Here is a 23,082-nt window from a genome sequence, read left to right as displayed (position 1 = left end):
CGTTTTGTGGGCGTGGATGCTTCATTTTAGTGGTGAGGTCTGGATGATGCAGGCACGTCTGGACCATTTACGTGGCGGGCCGCGGCAGCTGCGTGATGTCACATGCATCTGCTATGACCCTTAACATGGTGGGTAGACGTCTGCAGAAAGAGTTGCTGCAGCTGGGGCAGAGAGAGAGGTGCTGCAGCATTACACCACTGTAGAGAGAAGTGACGCAGCAACCGGGGCAGAGAGAGGTGCTGCAGCTGCCGGGGCAGAAAGAGGTTCTGCAGAAGCGAGGGCAGAGAGTGGTGTAGCAGGACAGAAATAACCCCGCTGCACAGCTACAAGCAGACAGTGAGACATATAAAGAGGGCGGGCAGAGCTCTGGCATGTGCCGGCTGTCAGTGTCTCCTGCTGTCGCCTATGGCTTGCCCTGTTTCCTACCTAGTCTCCGATTCCGAGTCAGTATGCACCTCACTGATTCTCCTCCTCCTGCTCTGCGGCTGCCAGTACAGCTGCCCGCGATGGGGAGGGCGGACGGTAGCGGGCCCTCTAACTTTTTCGGCGCCCGGAGCTCGCGCTCCCCCAGAGCCAACCTCGCTACACCCCTGCTCAGTGGCTGCCTATAGCAATGACATAGACTGCAGTTGTGACTCTATTTAACATTACAGGGTGGAAAGTCCACTCCTAAAATGAAAGTTTTCTCCATCTCACCAACAGCCTAACACTGCTGGTGAATATGTGGCGGCCACGCATACACATATTATTTTGACCTGCAGCCCCTCGGCTTTGATGGTCCCCATTGCAAGTGTGGTGCCCCAAATAGATGTATTATGGATGCTTTAGAGAGCTGGATTATCACGGGCCTGTTGTTAGCTGTTTGCAGTGTGTTGTGTCATGAAGTATTCACTCTTACCCTGGCATTCTTAATTCGGAAGCACTTTTGACCCACACCACAGCAGAGAGGCAATAACCTCTCCCCCCAAAGACAATAAGACATACCAAATATGTGCAAAAGGATTTTTGTAACACCCTTATAGAGACCCTACTCCTTCACACACAGTTTCTGGACCCAGGTCCATGACTTCTCAATCTTTAATATTTTAAAGATTTAGGGACAACATCATATATCCTTCCTTCTAGGATGGGCTGACCACCACAACTCCCTCTGCCTTTTCTTCATGCTCTTCCTGTTGCTTCCCTTCCCGACTAACCCCCCCCCCCTTACCCCCACCATAATATTTATCTTTTGTTGTTACTCCTGTTTTGCATTTTACTTATTTGTTGTACCCATAGAGTCAATCTGCTGTTCCCATAGAGATCTATGGGAATGGCAGTAAGCAATGCAAATAGGTTATGAAAAAGCTAAGATGTAAACCTTTTGTTAAATTGATAGAAGCTGGAGAGACCACTTTCCTTAATTTCATAAATAGAGCAGTTAGAAGCTACTTTTACTTTGTAAAAAAATGATCAGCATTGCAATTGAGCAGATATATGTAGTAAACAGCCACACATCCAATCCCAATCCAATCCCTTGCAGCCACACACTACATAGATCTGCTCAGCTGCAATGCTGATTATTTTTTCACAAAGTATTATTATTACCCTTTATTTATATGGCGCTACAAGGGTTCCGCAGTGCCCAATTACAGAGTACAGGGTAACTAAGCATAACTACACCAGCAGACGACACTGAGATAAGTATCAGGGTGGCCGAAAAAACTGCAGGATTTGGGGCAGTTGAGGATTATTAAAGTAAGAAAAGGATAATCAGATGAGGAAAGAGGGTCCTACTTGTGAGAGCTAATATTGTAAAGGGGAGGGGCAGACAGACAGGGGTGACACAGATGGGGGTAGACCTAGCGTGGAACAGAGTACAAGGGAAGCTTAAAATAGTTAGAATTCTGTAGCTTTCTTTGCAAGGGCAGATAGCTCAATGTATAGAGTGTCTGACTGCAATGCCACAGGCAATGGGTTCGAATCCTGGGTATGTCAGCATCTGGAAATGTAATAAAGGACAAAGTTAAGTTAATGAATGTTGTATAGGTATTAGTGACTGGAAGGGTGGGGGTAGGAGACAGGGGCGGTCAGGAGATGCTAGGATTCAAAAAGCGAGGATGCTGCAAGTGAAAGTCATTAAAACAGAGATAAGTGCTGCCAACAGCACCCCCTACCCTGCAGCGCTATGTGCGGTGGCACACTCTGCACACACCTAGTTACGACCCTGACCTGCACCTCTGTTGTCTACAGTATGTGGGGTTTCCATGCACCCAATGGGACAGAACTGAGCAACATGTAAGTGTTTTTTTGCAATGTAAAAATGTGTCTGGGAGAAAAACAGATGCACTGCGCAAATATGCAACTTGAAGGCATGTGCAGCTCCTTACACTTTAAGAAGTGGGTATGGGGGGTTTTCGCGCAAGTGCAGTACAGGAAGGGGATTTGTGGACGAATCTCATTTGAAAAGTGTCTTATTGTGATATACTGCACATAGGGGGTCATTCCGAGTTGTTCGCTCGTTATTTTTTTCTCGCAACGGAGCGATTAGTCGCTAATGCGCATGCGCAATATCCGCAGTGCGACTGCGCCAAGTAAATTTGCTATGCAGTTAGGAATTTTACTCACGGCATTACGAGGTTTTTTCTTCGTTCTGGTGATCGTAATGTGATTGACAGGAAGTGGGTGTTTCTGGGCGGAAACTTGCCGTTTTATGGGTGTGTGTGAAAAAACGCTACAGTTTCTGGGAAAAACGCGAGAGTGGCTGGAGAAACGGAGGAGTGTCTGGGCGAACGCTGGGTGTGTTTGTGACGTCAAACCAGGAACGACAAGCACTGAACTGATCGCACTGGCAGAGTAAGTCTCGAGCTACTCAGAAACTGCACAGAGAAGTCTTTTCGCAATATTGCGAATCTTTCGTTCGCAATTTTGCTAAGCTAAGATTCACTCCCAGTAGGCGGCGGCTTAGCGTGTGCAAAGCTGCTAAAAGCAGCTTGCTTGTGAACAACTCGGAATGACCCCCATGGAGCATGGAAGATGTTTGGTCTCTTTGCTCCAGATGCGATTATGTAGATTACAGAGCCTGCTTGCCTACCCTCGTGGAATATCTGAAATATTCCTGAATTTCGGAAGCTCTTCTGGACTTCTTCAAGAATAAACCAACCTTCCAGACCCCAGTAAAGCGGGTGGTTCAAGCGGGAGCTTGATTGCTATTATCTTTAATTTCTAAGGTGACATAAGGGTTCAGTAGCGCCTTACATAGGCAACAACAGGATTACATGGGTATGCAGAGAACAATGGCCCTCATTCCGAGTTGTTCGCCCGCTGCTAATTTTAGCAGAATTGCTAATAAGATAAAATCCGGCAGTTCTGCGCATGCGTATGCACAGCAGGGCGCACGCGCTAAGCAATTTTACACAAAACTATGCTATTTTACTCACGGGCGAACAAAGCTTTTCGATCGCTCTGCTGATCGTAGTGTGATTGACAGGAAGTGGGTGTTTCTGGGCGGAAACTGGCCGTTTTCAGGGAGTGTGCTAAAAAAACGCAGGCGTGCCAGGCAAAAACGCAGGAGTGGCTGGAGAAACGGGGGAGTGGCTGGCCGGACGCTGGGTGTGTTTGTGAAGTCAAACCAGGAACTAAACGGACTGAGGTGATCGCAATCTAGGAGTAGGTCTGGAGCTACTCAGAAACTGCAAGGAAATTGCTTTCGTTAGCAATTCTGCTAATAATAGCAGAATTGCTAATCTTTCGTTAGCAATTCTGCTATGCTAAGATACACTCCCAGAGGGCGGCGGCTTTGTGTTTGCATTTTTGCTAAAAGTAGCTAGCGAGCGAACAACTCGGAATGAGGGCCAATATAAGCATAGCAGACACATAATAACCACCAACAGAATATATCATTAATTGCATTAGAAAACAGAATATATCATTAATTGCATAAGAAAACATGAGGAGAGAGGGCCCGGCTCGCAGGAGCTTACATTCTAAAAGGGTGATGAGGCACACACAAAGCAAGTGTGGGGAGCAGAGCATGGGGGTGTATAATTAGGAGGAGGTGAGGTACAGTAGGTCTTTGTATATTCAAGCGAATACATTTTCGCCGGACGCTGTTTACATAAGAGTAGAATTGCATTCTTGATTTAATCCTCCAACACAAAGTAATGTAATACTCCTGTAAACACTGCTACTGGCCAGCGTGAAAAGCACATTATTGTTGGCTAGCGTTAATGATTGTTATTCCTGTGAGCGGTGTGAGTTGATGGGTGGGACTACAACTCTCAGCGGAAAGGTCAGCTCTGGAAGTTCTGGGAGAAAGTGACAAAACTGAGGACAAGTGACACGTTTTGTGTGTTTTTTTAATATGTTTTGGAACATTACATATAAGTGTTGGTTTACTGTTGACTCACCTGTATCTTGCCAGTGGAAGAACCCCTTCCCAAATGTGTAACCAGCCCCAATTTTGGGCTGGTTAACGCTACAGTAGGCCACAATGAAGGTAACAACCTCCCCCCGTGACCAGCACCAAGCTTTACCAGTCATGACTGGACACAGGATGAAACTGGTGTTTTCGGGGAATATCCAGCAAATATTATTTGATAACTAAGGGGGGTCACTCAGATCTGGATGACAATGCGCAGGTGCGTCAGACAACAGCAACCGGTATCGCCGGCCAGCGACGGGATGGTGCGAAAAAGCCGATCGCACTGGCGTTCGCAAGGTGATTGACAGGAAGAGGGCGTTTGTGGGTGGCAACTGACTGTTTACAAGGAGTGTTCGGAAAAACGCAGGCGTGCCCAAGCGTTTTCAGGGAGGGTGTCTGATGTCAGCTCCGACCGCGATCAGCAGGAATCAATCACACTGGAGGAGTAAGTCCTGGGCTGCGCAGAGTCTGCACAAACTGATTTTTAGCAACTCTGCTACACGTGATCGCACACTTGCACGGGTGAATATACACTCCCCCTGTAGACGCCGACTTTCTGAACGCAGGACAGCAAAAGACGCAGCCCAGCGATCAGATCTGAATGACCTCCTAGGTCCCTATCAGAGAAGGCTGCAAGTTTGACAGTGAGAACTGACAGATTACTATACAGAGCCGCCAGAATCACAGAATGAGCCGCCTTTGCCAGAGTGCAGCCTGTCATTGTCTGGGGTGAGCTCACAGTGGTGGCGTGTAAGATACTAGAGGACAAGGGGGAGTCCGTGAGCATTTCAGTTGTTTGCAGAGTGTCCTGATTTATTCTTATTATTGCTATTACTTCTACCTTACAGTCTACAGAAGATACTCGCCTTTTTCATTTGTGTTTCTGGAACTCACCAGGTAGGTAGGTCTGTCTGTCTGTCTGTCTACACACTCTCCAAGCTTTGATAAATCTAGCACTATATTCTAATGGTAGAGTTCTTCCTGGATATGTGTCTGTAGATATAAATGTGTATATGGCACACAGTGATTTGATTATACGGGCGTACAGTTAAAATGTCGACATCATAGTGTCAACACCAGGAAAATGTTGAAATGGAAAGAATGACCCTAACCCTCCCCCAGTGCTTAAACCAAAGTCTCCCCAGTTCTAAACCCTAACCCCGCCTAGTGCCTAACCTTCCCCTCCTGCAGCCTAATCCTAAACTTGCCTCCCATAGACTAACCTTAACCTTCTCCCCAATGCCTTATCCTCCCATCCTGCTGCCTAACCCTCCCTAGTGCTTAACCCAAAGTCTCCCCTAGTACTAAACCCTAACCATCCACCTAGTGCCTAGCCCTAATCCTCCCCTCCTGAAACCTAACCCTCCCCCTAGTGCCTATCCCTCCCCTCCCTCTAGTGCCTAACCCTTCCCTCCCCCTAGTGCCTAACCCTTACTTTCCCTCCAGCAGCCTTACCCTCCTCTCCCACTGCCTAACCCTAACACCCCCCCCTAATGCCTAACCCTAACCTTCCCTCCTGCAGCCTAACCCTAACCTTGCCTCCCGCAGCCTAACCCTAGACCTCCCCTCCTGCAGCCTAACCCTAACCTCCACTCCTGCAGCCTAACCCTAAGCTCACCTCCCGTAGCCTAGCCCTCCCACTAATGCCTAACCCTCCCGTCCCATAGCCTAACCCTGCCCCTAGTGCAGCGGTGGCCAAACCGTGGCTCTCAAGCCACATGCGGCTCTTTCTCCGTCCGCATGCAGCTTTGCTCCGGGCGGTCCCGCCTCCCGCTGCCTGCAGCGGCCTTTCTAAGGGCGTTGGCCTGTGAGCCTATCAGAGGTCGCAGACCGGCAACTGCAGCTCCTGATTGGCTGCTGGACCGCGAGCTTTGGCTCACGAACCGGCGCCTAATACACACATCGCTGCTGGAGACTGAGGTACAGGAGAGGCTTGTGCTGTGCTCTACTCCCCTCACACACAGACCATCATCAGCACGGTGAGCAACACTGGAGGTCATATGTGTATCTGGCACTGTGTGGGGCATATGTGTACTGGGCACTGTGTGGGCATATGTGTATCTGGCACTGGGGGCATATGTGTATCTAGCACTGTAGGGCATATGTGTACCTGGCTCTGTAGGGGCATATCTGGCACTGTGGGGGCATATATGTATCTGTCACTGTGGGGGCATATGTGTATCTGGCACTGGAGCATATGCATATCTGGCACTGTGAAGACAGTTATGTGTATCTGGCACTGTATGGGCATATTGGTATCTGGCACTGTAGGGGCATATCTGGCACTGTGGAGGCATATATGTATCTGGCACTGTGGGGGCATATGTGTATCTGGCACTGGAGCATATGCATATCTGGCACTGTGAAGACAGTTATGTGTATCTGGCACTGTATGGGCATATTGGTATCTGGCACTGTAGGGGCATATCTGGCACTGTGGAGGCATATATGTATCTGGCACTGTGGGGGCATATGTGTATCTGGCACTGTGAAGGCAGTTATGTGTATCTGGCACTGTGGGGGCATATATGTATCTGGCAATGCACTACTGGGGGCATATGTGTATCACGCCCCCATTTTCATTGGCGACGCCCATTTTTTGGCGCACGTGCTACCACTAAGAGATTTTTTTTCTACTTGCACCACTGACTGGGGCATTATATGTGGCACTGTACTGGGGCATTATATGTATGTGACATCTACTGGAGCATTATATGTATTTGGCACTGTACTGGGGCATTATATGTATGTGGCACTGTACTGGAGCATTATATGTATGTGGCAATGTACTGGGGCATTATATGTATGTGGCACTGTACTGGGGCATTATATGTATGTGGCACTGTACTGGGGCATTATATGTATGTGGCACTGTACTGGAGCATTATATGTATGTGGCAATGTACTGGGGCATTATATGTATTTGGCACTGTACTGGGGCATTATATGTATGTGGCACTGTACTGGGGCATTATATGTATGTGGCACTGTACTGGAGCATTATATGTATGTGGCACTGTACTGGGGCATTATATGAATGTGGCACTGTACTGGGGCATTATATGTATGTGGCACTGTACTGGAGCATTAAATGTATGTGGCACTGTACTGGGGCATTATATGTATGTGGCACTGTACTGGAGCATTAAATGTATGTGGCACTGTACTGGGGCATTATATGTATGTGGCACTGTACTGGAGCATTATATGTATGTGGCACTGTACTGGGGCATTATATGAATGTGGCACTGTACTGGGGCATTATATGTATGTGGCAATGTACTGGGGCATTATATGTATTTGGCACTGTACTGGGGCATTATATGTATGTGGCACTGTACTGGGGCATTATATGTATGTGGCACTGTACTGGGGCATTATATGTATGTGGCACTGTACTGGAGCATTATATGTATGTGGCACTGTACTGGGGCATTATATGAATGTGGCACTGTACTGGAGCATTATATGTATGTGGCAATGTACTGGGGCATTATATGTATTTGGCACTGTACTGGGGCATTATATGTATGTGGCACTGTACTGGGGCATTATATGTATGTGGCACTGTACTGGGGCATTATATGTATGTGGCACTGTACTGGGGCATTATATGAATGTGGCACTGTACTGGGGCATTATATGTATGTGGCAATGTACTGGGGCATTATATGTATTTGGCACTGTACTGGGGCATTATATGTATGTGGCACTGTACTGGGGCATTATATGTATGTGGCACTGTACTGGGGCATTATATGTATGTGGCACTGTACAACGTGACTAAAACGGGGTTGTGACACAAGGTAATACTCCTACAAATGTCATACCGAAAGGTGTGCGCACAAAAATGGGGTGTGGCTTTGTGACAGCTAGGCCACGCCCCCATTTTTGCGGCGCGTGCATGATAAAGGCTCTTTTACTTGACTCCAGATCTTTTATGGCTCTTTGCCTCTGACTGGTCACCCCTGCCCTAATGCCTAACCATAACTCTCCCCACCCAATGCCTAACCCTCCCCTCCCGCAGCCTGATCTTACCCTCCCGTTCCGCTGCCTCTTACCCACCAGGTACTCTGAGGCACCCAGTTGTGCTGGGACTATGGGGGTAATTCAGACCTGATCGCTGCTGTGCGTTTTCGCACAGCGTGCGATCAGATCTGAACTGCGCATGTGTATGCACTGCAACGCGCAGACGCGACGGGGATCGCTGGCCAGTGACGGGTTTGTGCGAAGGATCCATTAGCACGGGTGTTCGCAAGGAGAGTGACAGGAAGAAGGCGTTCGTGGGTGGCAACTGACCGTTTTCAGGGAGTGTCTGGAAAAACGCAGGCGTGTCCAAGCATTTGCAGGTAGTGTATCTGACGTCAATTCCGATCCCGGACAGGCTGAAGTGATCGCAGCGGCTGAGTAAGTCCTGGGCTGCGCAGAGACTGCACAAGATCTGTGTGTACAGCTCTGCTACACATGCGATCGCACACTTGCACAGCGAAACTGCACTCCCCCTGTAGGCGGCGACTGTCTGATCGCAGGGCTGCAAAAATCGCCTGCTAGCGATCAGGTCTGAATTACCCCCTATATATATATATAGAGAGAGAATAGTATATTCATCAGCAATTCGTTATGGAATCTCTGCTCGGCCTTTGTAGCACTCTGTGGTTACTAGAGCCTCCTGAATATCTGTATCACCACTCTCCTGTGTTAGTCGCAGACTACCCTTCCTCCTCCTGTTGTTTGTTTCCACATTCCTCATGACACCGCAGGTATTAAGTCACTGCATTCATCTACAATGTCAATTAATTCACTGTAAAATACATAAGAATATTAGGAATTCCTGGAATACCTGGCATGTCAAAATCCCCTCCTAAGGCAGAAAGAAAGTTCAGTTAGATCAGACATATTTCACGCTGCAGAGTCCGGCAATAAATTGTGATTCATTTTCACACGGTTTTCATATTGTCCAGCGCCATGTTCCCACTACTATCAGCAACTTTCTGCAGCGGGATCCCCCTGCAAACAGTGTTCCTCTGTGGTAATGTGACACAGCAAGAAACTGTTCTGCATTGAAGTTCCTGTGAGAACCATACCACCACCACCACCCCTTTAGGAAAGAAACCCATGCTGAAAGCACTGGGACTCTGCTCAAAACCCACGTGTGGATGTGAGGTAATGAAATATTAAATGGAAGGTCTGCATTGTGGCACTACTGCTCCCAGCAAGCCCTTTACATTTGCCAGCCCAAGGATTACTCAGGAGGCCATTGTGGTGCCGACCGAAGGAGCAGCAGAGAGGGCTGGCCGGTGACACGCCAACAGTGATGGCGCTAGCATTCCCAGACACCACCTGTGTGGGACAAGGCAGTCCCCGGACAGTGCTGCTGATTTCCGGACTGTCCAGGGGAATCCCGGACGGATGCCAACCCTAATGCCAGCAAACCTTTGCTTGATCATGCTGCCACTTGGGAATTACAATCAGGGTCAGCAACAGAAATCTTGGGGTCCGGTACACTCATGTTTTGGGGCCCCCCATTCCTCCCCTCTAGGTACAGCACCATCCCTATGTCTCTCGGCCTCATCCCCAGTACCCCTCAGCCTCACTCCCAACCCATGTGTCTCTCAGCTTCACCCCATTCCATAGTATCGCAACCTCACCACCAGTCTCTCAGGTTTACCCTCCCCTTTTGTCTCTCAGTAACATTACTCCCCCGTGTCACACCCTATCATCCTGTGTCCAGCACATCCCATTGTGGTTCCCCAGCCCCATGTTTTCAGCTCCATACCCCGTCACACTACATCTCCAGCCCCCTCCCCCCCAACCCCTGCTCGTGTCTCTCCAGACCCCCCTACCCCTGCTTGTGTCTCTTCAGCCACCCCCAAACCCCGCTCATGTCTCTCCAGCTCAGCTCATACTTACCTCCTGTTTCCTGCTGAGGCTGCCGCTCCTATTAGCAGGCAGCTCCTCTCCTCTACTCTCCATTCTTGATGTCACGCTCGTTGTGCCGACAGCAAAATAAACTTTATTGTGCCGGTCACGCGCCGGGCTCCTGCAACTGCTCCTTTGCACAAACAAGGGGGACACATGAACTGGACACCCAAGGTTTCTGAGAGGCTGGGGTCCCTCAGAATCTTGGGGCCTGGTACCAGTGTCCCCTTTGTACCCCCCTGGTGCTGGCCTTGCTCCCATAACCTGAATCTTCTTGGACAGAGGCCCAGTGGATAGATCTTTACTGGCAATTTAGTTTTACAATAGGAGTAATTACAGTATGTGGTGTGACCGGGTTCCAGTTAGCCGTGTTTATGGGCACAGTATATTTAATTCTTATTGCACCATTTTAGGCAGTAATGTAAATGAGTCAACACTGTTGGGTATCAGTTACACAATACCCAGTGGTGAATTTCCCAGCAGGCACGTGCCTAGGGGAGGCACTTGTTTGGGGGGCGGCACTTGGATGCTTGTGTTGGTACTGTCAGTCCGAAATGTGCCAGCAACTGCAATATATTTCCACTGTACTGTGACACATGCCATCTTGAATGGAGTGTAAATGGGTAGAACATGCACATACTGCTCCTGGAAACTGTCCTACAGTACTTAGTAAATAAGTATACATAATTAAAAAGAAAAAAAAAGTCATTTTTTTTTTGTATTCTATTAAATTGGCTAATCATCAAATCAGGGCTTAACACCGATCAATGAAAATAATAAAATTAGGCAGGCAGGGGGCGCCCTCACCCATAAATTCTCCCCTGACAATACCGCCCGAATAGTAAATGCATGCCAGAAATCATTCCCGACCGGAATATTGGGACAAATTACATCAACCTAAAATAGAACCATTGTGATTGATAGTACGGTCCCATTCTCCACTAAATATGTGGGTTGTGGGCAGGTAAGTAAATACTGTCACATACCTCAGGAGACAACAGGAGATAACAGGCCTGGTTCAGTGCTGCACACACGACCTCATTCAAGTCCCATTGTAGCAGCCGCACATAGGTGGTCATTCCGAGTTGATCGCTAGCTGCATTCGTTCGCTGTGCAGCGATGAGGCTAAAAAAAGGCAAAAAACCCATCACTTCTGCGCACGCATATGCGGCGCAATGCGCACGCGCGACGTACTAGTACAACAGCCGATGTAGTTTTACACAAGGTCTAGCAAAGCTTTTCAGTCGCACTGCTGGCCGCAGAGTGATTGACAGGAAGTGGGCGTTTCTGGGTGGCAACTGACCGTTTTCAGGAAGTATACGTAAAAACGCAGGTGTGCCAGGAAAAACGCAGGCGTGGCTGGGCGAACGCAGGGCGTGTTTGTGATGTCAAAACAGGAACTGAACAGTCTGAAGTGATCGCAAGCGCTGAGTAGGTCTGGAGCTACTCAGAAACGGCACAAAAAATTTTTGTAGCCGCTCTGCGATACAACCGTTCGCACTTCTGCTAAGCTAAAATACACTCCCAGTGGGAGGCGGCATAGCGTTTGCACGGCTGCTAAAACTGCTAGAGAGCGATCAACTCGGAATGACCCCCATGGTGCAAAGTACCGATGTTCGCCACTTTACACATGTGCCGTACTGCAGATGTGCACAGTGGTGCAGAGAAGGGGAAGGAGCATTTATTAATAACCCAGGCCCGATGGAGGATTCCCCCTTACCTGGCTGCAGCAGCAGCTCTTCTCCGCGATGTGGCCAGGGAGGCGTTTAAAGCAGTGACGTATGGTGGGTTGAGGCAGGTGAGGCAGAGCCTTTCCTGCCATACTAACGTTTGTGCCAACATTTTGACTCTATAAAGTATATGGAAAATACAAAGAATTTGTTTGAAATATCTTCTTTGCATTATTCTAATAATTTTTATAACCAAATCTCTGGAGTGAAAAGTCTATGGCAGGTGAGGTAGTGCCTCACCTGCTTATCTTTTCCGCACATCTCTGATTAACACTAACCAAATTTCCAGGAGTTTATACTGCTGCACCTGTGTATAAAGCCCAGATGTATATACTGCTGCACCTGTGTATAATGCCCAGATGTACCCTTTGGCTCATATATTGCTTGTAAATCTGGCTCTGGTGCTAGCCAGTGGCTCCTAAGCCATTTAGCTCACCGCACGTCCCTGGTTTAAAGTACAATTTATTTATTGTTTCCAAAGGGAGTATGGTCTCCTGTGATCAGGACACACCCCCTGAAAAGTACCTAGGCCTGGCCAGGCTCTCTCCTGCCCCGCATGTGCAGTACAGGTCTGCGACGTTGGTCGCACTATGACATCAGACCAGGCTTGGCAACAGGTGGGGGAAGTCAAAGGGGACACACGTATCGGGCCAGAGGGGACAGCCGGGGATCGGGGACACCTAATACAGGACCACAGCTCCTATTTGTACTTTTCAAACTGACTACCTATCCACCGCCAATTTACCTAATTAAGAGTCTGGCCACTCAAACCCCCCCCCCCCGCGCATCTTACTCTGGGGGTCATTCCGAGTTGATCGCTAGCTGCCGTTGTTCGCAGCGCAGCGATCAGGCTAATAATCGGCATTTCTGCGCATGCGTATGCCACGCAATGCGCACGTGCGACGTACGGGTACAAAGCCCGTTGGGGTTGTGCACAGGTTCTAGCGAAGTTTTCAGTCGCACCGACGGCTGCAAGAAGATTGACAGAAAGGGGGTGTGGCCGGAGAGCCCCAGCCACGAGGAGAATGGCCGCCGGCGGCACTGAAGGGGTTAACCCCTAGTGCCCGGCGCCATTCTACAGGACAATGGGCGCTTGGCGCCATATTTAAAAAGTAATGGGCGCTAGGCGCCAGGCTGTATTGAATGCATAAAACTGTATTTTTAACTGTGCCGTGGTCCCGGACCCCTCCGGAGACCACGGCAGGGAGGACAGCCCCCGGCGCGCTCAGCAGAGTGTGCGCGCCGGGGGAGAGGAGGCAGCCGCTGACCGCCGGAGTCCGGGAGCTCCGCTCCCGGCAGCGGTCAGTGTAGCCCCGGGCGCACTGGAGTGTGCGCGCCGGGGAGAAGGGTGAGCGCTGCGGCTGGGAGCTCGGCTCCCGCTGCAGTGCTCTATGTGAGAGCCGCCGCTGGGGGCCGGGAGCTCTGCTCCCAGCGCCTCAGCCCAGCACGGGTGGCCAGCCGCAGCAGCCGGGACGGACGTCCCGGGCTGCTAGTCGGCGAGGGGGGTGCGCTGCAGCCCGGCTCCCCGCCGGACGCTGCAGCGAGGCCACAAGACAGGCGCCGCTCAGGGGGGACCGGGCTAGCCGGCTCCCTAGCGGCGTGGGCACATTAGGCGGGCGAGCAGGCTGATGAGCGCTGGGGTCCGGGAGCTACGCTCCCGGCGCCCCAGCACCACAACAAAGCCAGAGTCACGGCGGCCAGGACAAGTGTCCCGGGCCGCCGGGCTTCGGTACAGGGGGGTGCGCCGCTGCGTGCGGCGAGGCCACTGAGTAGTGCCACACTGGGGGGACAGGGAGAGCCAGCTCCCTGGAACCCCAGAGGCAGAAAAGCAGGCTGGAGGATGGGGGAAGCCAGCCCCATACCTCCAGCACTGAGAGGGAGAGCCCTAGCAGCCAGGCTGCAGGGCTAGGGAAGCACAGCAGTTAAATAAAACATTGTGTAAAATAAGGACATACAGTGTGTTGTAAGGCACTGCAGTGCCTGAGTATGTAGAGTCTGTGCAGGGCACAGGCTCAGTGTATATTTAAAGGGAAATGTACAGTGTGATTTAAAATGTAATGTATTTAAAGATAAAATGCACTTACTTGATTGTGTGTCCCAGGAGGGGGGAATCCATAGCTGTGCAGGCTGATGGATTCTCCCAGACCTTTTCCCTAAAAACGGAATGCTTTCCCATCCAGCCTCACAGTTCCAATGGGGACAGGGAGAAAGAGAAGCAGCTTAGCTATGAAACAAGCTGAGTGGTTTCTTGGAGCTCCATGGAGATCAGCCGTAGTGGCCAGGAAACCTGGACCGGGGAGCCAGGCTGCCCAGCTCTGGAGCCCAAATCCAGGCTGCAGGCAGTGAGAGGGGTCCCGGGCAGGTTTCTGGAAGTCAGTTTAGGAGGGAAAACCTCCCCCCCAGCCAGACTGAACGGCACCGTGGGAGTACCCTGCTCTCCCAGATGGGAGAGACAAAGGAGACCGACCACTCCCCACTGTCCATAGGGAACAATGTAAAGGTGTGCATGAGACCAGAGCATGCACAGCTCATGGGTAAACATTGATTGGTTGTACACCACAGGGCGGGCTTACCCCCTGTGGTAAGGGGTCTTGGAGAGGGATAAAAGAAGGGCAGTTGGCCCATAGGATAGTGTATTGTAACATCTTCTTCTGCTGAAACATCTTAATTGTATGCTGTTGCCCCTAGCAATAGGGAGGAGCCTTTTTAAAGGTTATTTGAGCAATAAACACCTTTGCCTCAAGAAGACTGCTTCATCTTGTGACCAACAGGGTTAGGCCAAACCTAGCCCCGTCCTCCGGCTGTCCAGGGAAGCACCTGACGTCTCCAAGCTCCGCCTTCCGCCAGCTACCGGTAGAGGCCTAGCAAGTGGCTAGTGGGGATTCGTCAGCACCACACAGCTGTGGTAAGGCAGTGCGTCGGCACATACAGAGCAGAACCGTGGTTCCAAACGCCACGGCAGGTTAGGAGTTTGGTGGTGGCAGCAAGAACCCGCCCACAACGCAGTGGGTGGAGTCAGTAACAGGCGGTTACTGACGGTAAGCGGGAATCCCCTATGTGGTCAGGCCTCGTGCGGCTTGACCTTCCATTCTGTGCGCAGTCAACGGGACGCGGAAGCTGCGAGTGCTTTCGTACGGTATCGTCCTGTCACAGAAATTGGTGGCATAGTGGTGGGATCATCCCAGGCGGCTTTTCATCACCTGATTGGAGAAGCCGAGTTACTCAGGAGAGGAGTAACTGCAGCGCAGGAGAACGCACAAGATGGCGGAATTCAGCGGAATGTCCAAGGAGGATCTGGAGATCGTATGCCAGGGGAAGGGTGTGGAAATCCCTTTCAACGCGTCCAGGAGCGTCATGCAGGCGGCGCTCAGAAGCGTGGAGGAGTCTCATCGGGCGGAGGTGGAAAGCACTGACGGCGTCAGCATCGCAGAGGACGGCCCAACAGTGGACCTTCGTGAGGAACCGGTGAGAACCACAAGCCCCGCCCTCTCTTACAGCAGCAATGTTTCCCAGCAATCCCTAGCAGGGCCAGGATCCCAACGTCCCAGGGGGGGCGACCCGGATACCCTAGCAGATCGGCTAGCGGAATTGGGGGAAAGGGCAACGGAGCAAGAACGCATGCTTGTCATTCGGATGTGGCATGCGGAGCGGGCACCACAGGCCGTGGTACCCCGGGAGCCGTTGTCAGCTGTTGTTCACAGATCAGGACGTATTCAGTTTGCCAAGTTTGCAGACAGTGATGGGGACATTGATGGACATTTGCAAGTTTTTGAAAGGACTTGTAAACTACACGATCTACCCAAGTCAGAGTGGGTGAGACACCTTGTGCCCACTCTGCATGGAGAGGCCTTGGAGGCCTATCGAGGAGTGGCGACGGAGGACTGTGGGAACTACGACGAAGTCGCAAAGGCCCTCCTCCAGCGATTCTTCATCACTCCAGAGTCTTACAGGAAGAAATTCAGAGACTTGCCTAAGAATCCTAGCAGCACCCATGAGCAGTTCGCCACCCAGCTGCGGCAGTACGTGGTGAAGTGGGTGAAGGATTCGGAAGCCACTACATGGGACGCACTGATCGACCTGATCTGCAGGGAGCAGTTCTACCGCCGGTGCGCCCAGGAAGTGAAGGAGTGGGTGCTAGATCGGGAGCCACCCAGCTTAAAGATGGCTGCCCAATTAGCCGACAAGTATGTGGCAATTCGGCCACGGGGGCAGAAGCGCCCCGCCAGCAGCCAGCTCCAACAGACTGTACCACCAAGGGGACCACCCTCTTCAGCTCATCAACCCCAAAGACAAGCATCTTCCAACCCGGGTGCTCTTGGCCAGCAACCGCACCGCAGCGTCCCTGCAACTGATCAGAGATCATCGGTGCCACGACTGGAGAAGAAGTGCTACGGCTGTGGGAAAATCGGACATCTGAGGATGAACTGCCCTGCATCCCAAGCACCCCAGACTCGTGCCCCAAATCCGAGTGCTGGAGCCCGGATCGCTTGTTTGACGAGAGGAGATGAGCCTACAGAGACTATTCCCCCTCCAGTCAGTCCGATGGAGTGTGGCAAGAGACAGGTGCACTCTGCGGAGAGAGTCACCTGCATGGCCAAACAGCCCCTACACAACATGTGGAGGCACCTGCAGCCAGTCCACGTGGGACCCCTGCAGGGGGAAGGCCTAAGAGACTCTGGGGCCTCAATCACTGTGGTGAGCCCCCACCTTATAGATCCTGCTGCAGTATTGCAGGGTCGCACTGCCACGATCACCCTGGCAGAAGGAACAGAAAAAGTGGTTCCCATGGCAAGAGTCTACCTGGACTGGGGAGCTGGACCAGAGTTGCGAGAAGTTGCCGTCATGGATGGTCTCCCAACTGATGTGGTCCTAGGAAATGATCTGGGTGGTGGGATCGTCACTATGTTTGTTGGCGCCATTCCCCGGAGTCAAGTTCCAAACCCACCGTTGACATCAGCTACTCCAGCACAGCCCAGCCCAGAGGAAAAGACTACAGCTGCTAGACAACTGCCAGCACAGCCAACCACAGCATCAACCAGCCCAGAGGAAAAGATTACAGCGGCTAGATCAGCACATCGACCCCGCATGCCTTTTGCCTCTGGTATGCCCACGTCCCCTAGCAACGCAGAGGATGTCGGTTCCAGCTCGTTTGATCCTGTGGGGGTGCCCAATGATGTTCCTGACCCAAGTGGTTTGCCAACTCCGGCGGTAAGTATGAGAAACCACATTGACTTTTCCATGACTGACCCCTACCAGACTGACCCTAGTAGTCCCCACCTAGATCCCCCTGTAGAGTGTCCCAATTTAGGAGAGATTGAGGGCCACAGGCAGGAGTTTAGGGAGGCTCAACTCTCTGACCCATCCCCGAAAGGCATGAGGCGCCACTCTGGCAGCGGCCTTGACAGGGTTGGGGCGGGGAGGTTGACCTGGCGGGAAGGGTTAAGGTACAGGGTAGCCAGGAAAGTGGGAGGGGATAGACCAGATAGGGAATGTGTCCAACTGGTCCCCTCAGGGAACGTTCCTGCGCAACCGGTGTCGGTTGCCAGCGAAACCCCTTTGGACAGCAACCCGGAGACAGACCGTACCCTGAAGTGCCTGACACAGAGCTTACCCTGGTCTGGAATGTCGGATGACGCCCAGACCACAGGTAAGGCTGGTGCCATGCGTTGGCAGCCGGGGCACTCCAGCGGTTGTGTTGTCTCTGGGCCTCTGCCCATAGGAGAACCCTTGCAGCAAGTTGCTGTGGACATAGCAGGTCCCTTGCCTGTGCACAGTAGATCGGGGAAGACACGCAGCCTCCCTGTAGTGGATGCCACACAGGATCCAGAGGCTGGTGGTCTGGCCGCCATCACTGTGGCACAGGTAGTGGACGAGGAGGGAAGAGTAGGCCTAGGTGACAGGGTAGGTTTCCCGAGTCATAGGTCGACAGAAGAGGATTGGAGGGCAGGTCTGACAGTTAGGGCAGACCGTTGCCAGATAGGTACGACGGAGGTGCAATGCCTGGGGCACCATGTGGGAGGAGACAGGGGTAGGCCCAACCCAGAGGGGGTGGAGGCAACCAGAGGCTGTCCCCGACCCACATCACCCAGACCGGTACTGACCTTAGAACCTGTAAGGCCCTACGGACATGTTGTCATTGACTTTAGTCCTGTAGTGAACCCCTTGACAGAGATGGCTAGGAAGGGCATTCCCAAGTCAGTGGACTTTGCACCCGCTTGCGAGTTGGCATTCCAGTCATTGAAGGAGGCTCGGGTACCCGCTCCAGTGCTGATGGCGCACATTCTTGACCAGGACTGTGTGTTACGAACTATTGCGCCACTGCACGGACTGGGAGCAGTACCGAGCCAGAAAGAGCCATATGGGCAGGAGCACCCTGTGGCCTGTTTGAGCAGAAGACTGCTATTGTGGGAGGTGGGGTATGCCACAGTTGGGACACCGTGGGTGGCACTTGTTTGTAACCGGCCCCCCACAGTGGTGACTTACCACCTACCTGTTAGGTGGCTGCAACCTACCTTGAGGGAATTGGACAGACTTTTGTGGTGGAGCCTTGAACTTGGACTTCAGGTGGACTATTTGAACATTGTGCACCCACGAAGAGAGGCCCACTACACTATGGATGAACTGTCTAGGCCAGAGCCTACACCCCCCAGGTAGCGTCCCCTTCACCCCAACGGACTGCGGGACCAGGACCCAAATCGTTGGGACATGGGTCCTTGGTTGACCCGCTTGAATGGGGGGGGAGGAGTGTGGCCGGAGAGCCCCAGCCACGAGGAGAATGGCCGCCGGCGGCACTGAAGGGGTTAACCCCTAGTGCCCGGCGCCATTCTACAGGACAATGGGCGCTTGGCGCCATATTTAAAAAGTAATGGGCGCTAGGCGCCGGGCTGTATTAAATGCATAAAACTGTATTTTTAACTGTGCCGTGGTCCCGGACCCCTCCGGAGACCACGGCAGGGAGGACAGCCCCCGGCGCGCTCAGCAGAGTGTGCGCGCCGGGGGAGAGGAGGCAGCCGCTGACCGCCGGAGTCCGGGAGCTCCGCTCCCGGCAGCGGTCAGTGTAGCCCCGGGCGCACTGGAGTGTGCGCGCCGGGGAGAAGGGTGAGCGCTGCGGCTGGGAGCTCGGCTCCCGCTGCAGTGCTCTATGTGAGAGCCGCCGCTGGGGGCCGGGAGCTCTGCTCCCAGCGCCTCAGCCCAGCACGGGTGGCCAGCCGCAGCAGCCGGGACGGACGTCCCGGGCTGCTAGTCGGCGAGGGGGGTGCGCTGCAGCCCGGCTCCCCGCCGGACGCTGCAGCGAGGCCACAAGACAGGCGCCGCTCAGGGGGGACCGGGCTAGCCGGCTCCCTAGCGGCGTGGGCACATTAGGCGGGCGAGCAGGCTGATGAGCGCTGGGGTCCGGGAGCTACGCTCCCGGCGCCCCAGCACCACAACAAAGCCAGAGTCACGGCGGCCAGGACAAGTGTCCCGGGCCGCCGGGCTTCGGTACAGGGGGGTGCGCCGCTGCGTGCGGCGAGGCCACTGAGTAGTGCCACACTGGGGGGACAGGGAGAGCCAGCTCCCTGGAACCCCAGAGGCAGAAAAGCAGGCTGGAGGATGGGGGAAGCCAGCCCCATACCTCCAGCACTGAGAGGGAGAGCCCTAGCAGCCAGGCTGCAGGGCTAGGGAAGCACAGCAGTTAAATAAAACATTGTGTAAAATAAGGACATACAGTGTGTTGTAAGGCACTGCAGTGCCTGAGTATGTAGAGTCTGTGCAGGGCACAGGCTCAGTGTATATTTAAAGGGAAATGTACAGTGTGATTTAAAATGTAATGTATTTAAAGATAAAATGCACTTACTTGATTGTGTGTCCCAGGAGGGGGGAATCCATAGCTGTGCAGGCTGATGGATTCTCCCAGACCTTTTCCCTAAAAACGGAATGCTTTCCCATCCAGCCTCACAGTTCCAATGGGGACAGGGAGAAAGAGAAGCAGCTTAGCTATGAAACAAGCTGAGTGGTTTCTTGGAGCTCCATGGAGATCAGCCGTAGTGGCCAGGAAACCTGGACCGGGGAGCCAGGCTGCCCAGCTCTGGAGCCCAAATCCAGGCTGCAGGCAGTGAGAGGGGTCCCGGGCAGGTTTCTGGAAGTCAGTTTAGGAGGGAAAACCTCCCCCCCAGCCAGACTGAACGGCACCGTGGGAGTACCCTGCTCTCCCAGATGGGAGAGACAAAGGAGACCGACCACTCCCCACTGTCCATAGGGAACAATGTAAAGGTGTGCATGAGACCAGAGCATGCACAGCTCATGGGTAAACATTGATTGGTTGTACACCACAGGGCGGGTTTACCCCCTGTGGTAAGGGGTCTTGGAGAGGGATAAAAGAAGGGCAGTTGGCCCATAGGATAGTGTATTGTAACATCTTCTTCTGCTGAAACATCTTAATTGTATGCTGTTGCCCCTAGCAATAGGGAGGAGCCTTTTTAAAGGTTATTTGAGCAATAAACACCTTTGCCTCAAGAAGACTGCTTCATCTTGTGACCAACAGGGTTAGGCCAAACCTAGCCCCGTCCTCCGGCTGTCCAGGGAAGCACCTGACGTCTCCAAGCTCCGCCTTCCGCCAGCTACCGGTAGAGGCCTAGCAAGTGGCTAGTGGGGATTCGTCAGCACCACACAGCTGTGGTAAGGCAGTGCGTCGGCACATACAGAGCAGAACCGTGGTTCCAAACGCCACGGCAGGTTAGGAGTTTGGTGGTGGCAGCAAGAACCCGCCCACAACGCAGTGGGTGGAGTCAGTAACAGGCGGTTACTGACGGTAAGCGGGAATCCCCTATGTGGTCAGGCCTCGTGCGGCTTGACCTTCCATTCTGTGCGCAGTCAACGGGACGCGGAAGCTGCGAGTGCTTTCGTACGGTATCGTCCTGTCACAGGGGGCGTTTCTGGGTGTCAACTGACCGTTTTCAGGGAGGGTTAGCAAAAACGCAGGCGTGTCTGAAAAAATGCAGGTGTGGCTGTGCGTTCGCTGGGCGGGTGTATGATGTCAAATCCGGACAGGAATAGGCTGAAGTGATCGCAAGCGCTGAGTAGGTTCAGAGCTACTCAGAAACTGCACAAACTGTGTTTGCAGAGCTCGGCTGCACAGGCGTTCACACTTCTGCTAAGCTAAAATACACTCCCCAGTGGGCGGCGGCATAGCGTTTACACGGCTGCTAAAACTAGCCAGCGAGCGATCAACTCGGAATGACCCCATCTGTCACTTGGTTCCATCCCAGTGGTGTGTGCAGTCATCACGACGTCATGATGATGACACTGCGCTGGATCTTCCATGTCTCTTGCCGCCGAGGAGGATCCCTGAGCCAGCCCAGCCTCCTGCCGGCGCCGGGCACATGCGTGTGACAGTGGTATTTACAGACTGCAGCAGCCGCTCACAGTCCCACAACTGTGCTGTCCCCACAGACAAAAGAGACACCCTGGCTGTAGTGACAGTGAGCCCCTCCTGGTTCTGGACCCCTGCCTTACCATTGTGACAGTCTGTGTCTGGGTCACATGTCTATAAACATATATATATAATGTGGTCAACTGCCCACATTGCAGGGGTATCAGCTTCCGTCCGGGGAGGGGAATGCAAAGCCTGTGCACTCTGCAGCAGCAATGGTGGTATGGAATTCAGGTTGCCCAGAAGCAGCTGGAAATCATCACCAGAGAACAGGAAGAGTTGGAAAATCCTGTTCACACAGAGTTCTGAGCACTGGTTCCAGGGCCGGTGCTAGGGTGTTCGGCGCCCCCCTGCAAACTATAAAATTGCGCCCTCCCATATTCCGTTGGCGTGCGCCGGGAAAAGGGGTGTGGTCTCACAACTAAGGGGCATGGCCACACAATAGTACCCCCATTTAAAATTACGCCACAATGTAGCACAATCTTATTAATCTTATACGTAATGCCCCACCCGTAGTAGTAGCGTCCTTATATGTAATGCACCCCAGTAGTAGTAGCACCCTTATACATAATGCACTCACAGTAGTAGTAGCATCCTTATACATAATGCCCCCCAGTAGTAGTAGAATCCTTATACGTAGTGCCCCCCCAGTAGTGGTAGCATCCTTATACATAATGCACACAGAGTAGTAGTAGCATCCTTATACGTAGTGCACCCCCAGTAGTAGATGTGTCCTTATATACGTAATGCCCCCCCCAGTAGTAGAAGCGTCCTTATACGTAGTGCACCCCCAGTAGTAGTAGCATCCTTATACATAATGCACACAGAGTAGTAGTAGCATCCCTATACGTAGTGCACCCCCAGTAGTAGATGCGTCCTTATATACGTAATGCCCCCCCCCAGTAGTAGAAGCGTCCTTATACGTAGTGCACCCCCAGTAGTAGAAGCGTCCTTGTACGTAATTCCCCCCTAGTAGTAGTAGCGTCCTTATACGTAATGCCCCCCCCACAGTACTAGTAGCGTCCTTATACGTAATGGCCCCCCCAGTAGTAGCATCTTTACATGTAATGCCCCCCCCCTGTAGTAGTAGCGTCCCTATGCATAATGCCCCCCCAGTAGTAGCATCCTTATACGTAATGCCCCTCTAGTAGTGGTAGCATTGTTATACGTAATGCCCCCCGAGTAATAGTAGCGTCCTTATATATAATGCCCCCAAGTAGTAGTAGCGTTCTTATACGTAATGCCCCCCCCCCCCAGCAGTAGTAGCGTCCTTATACGTAGTGCACCCCCAGTAGTAAAAGCGCCCTTATACGTAATTCCCCATAATAGTAGTATCGTCCATATACGTAATGCCCCACAGTAGTAGTAGCGTCCTTATACATAATGCACCCCCAGTAGAAGCCTCCTTATATGTAATTCCCCCGTAGTACTAGTAGCGTCCTTATAAGTAATGCCCCCCCCCCCCAGCAGTAGTAGCGTTGTTACGCGTAATGCCCCCCCTGTAGTAGCGTCCTTATACGTAATGCACCCTCCCAGTAGTAGTAGCGTTGTTACGCGTAAAGCCCCCCCTGTAGTAGTAGCATCCTTATACGTAGTGCACCCACAGTAGTAGTAACATCCTT

The sequence above is a fragment of the Pseudophryne corroboree genome, chromosome 3 (assembly GCF_028390025.1).
Source record: "Pseudophryne corroboree isolate aPseCor3 chromosome 3, aPseCor3.hap2, whole genome shotgun sequence".
NCBI lineage: Eukaryota > Metazoa > Chordata > Amphibia > Anura > Myobatrachidae > Pseudophryne > Pseudophryne corroboree.
Note: the sequence above shows the minus strand (reverse complement) of the source record.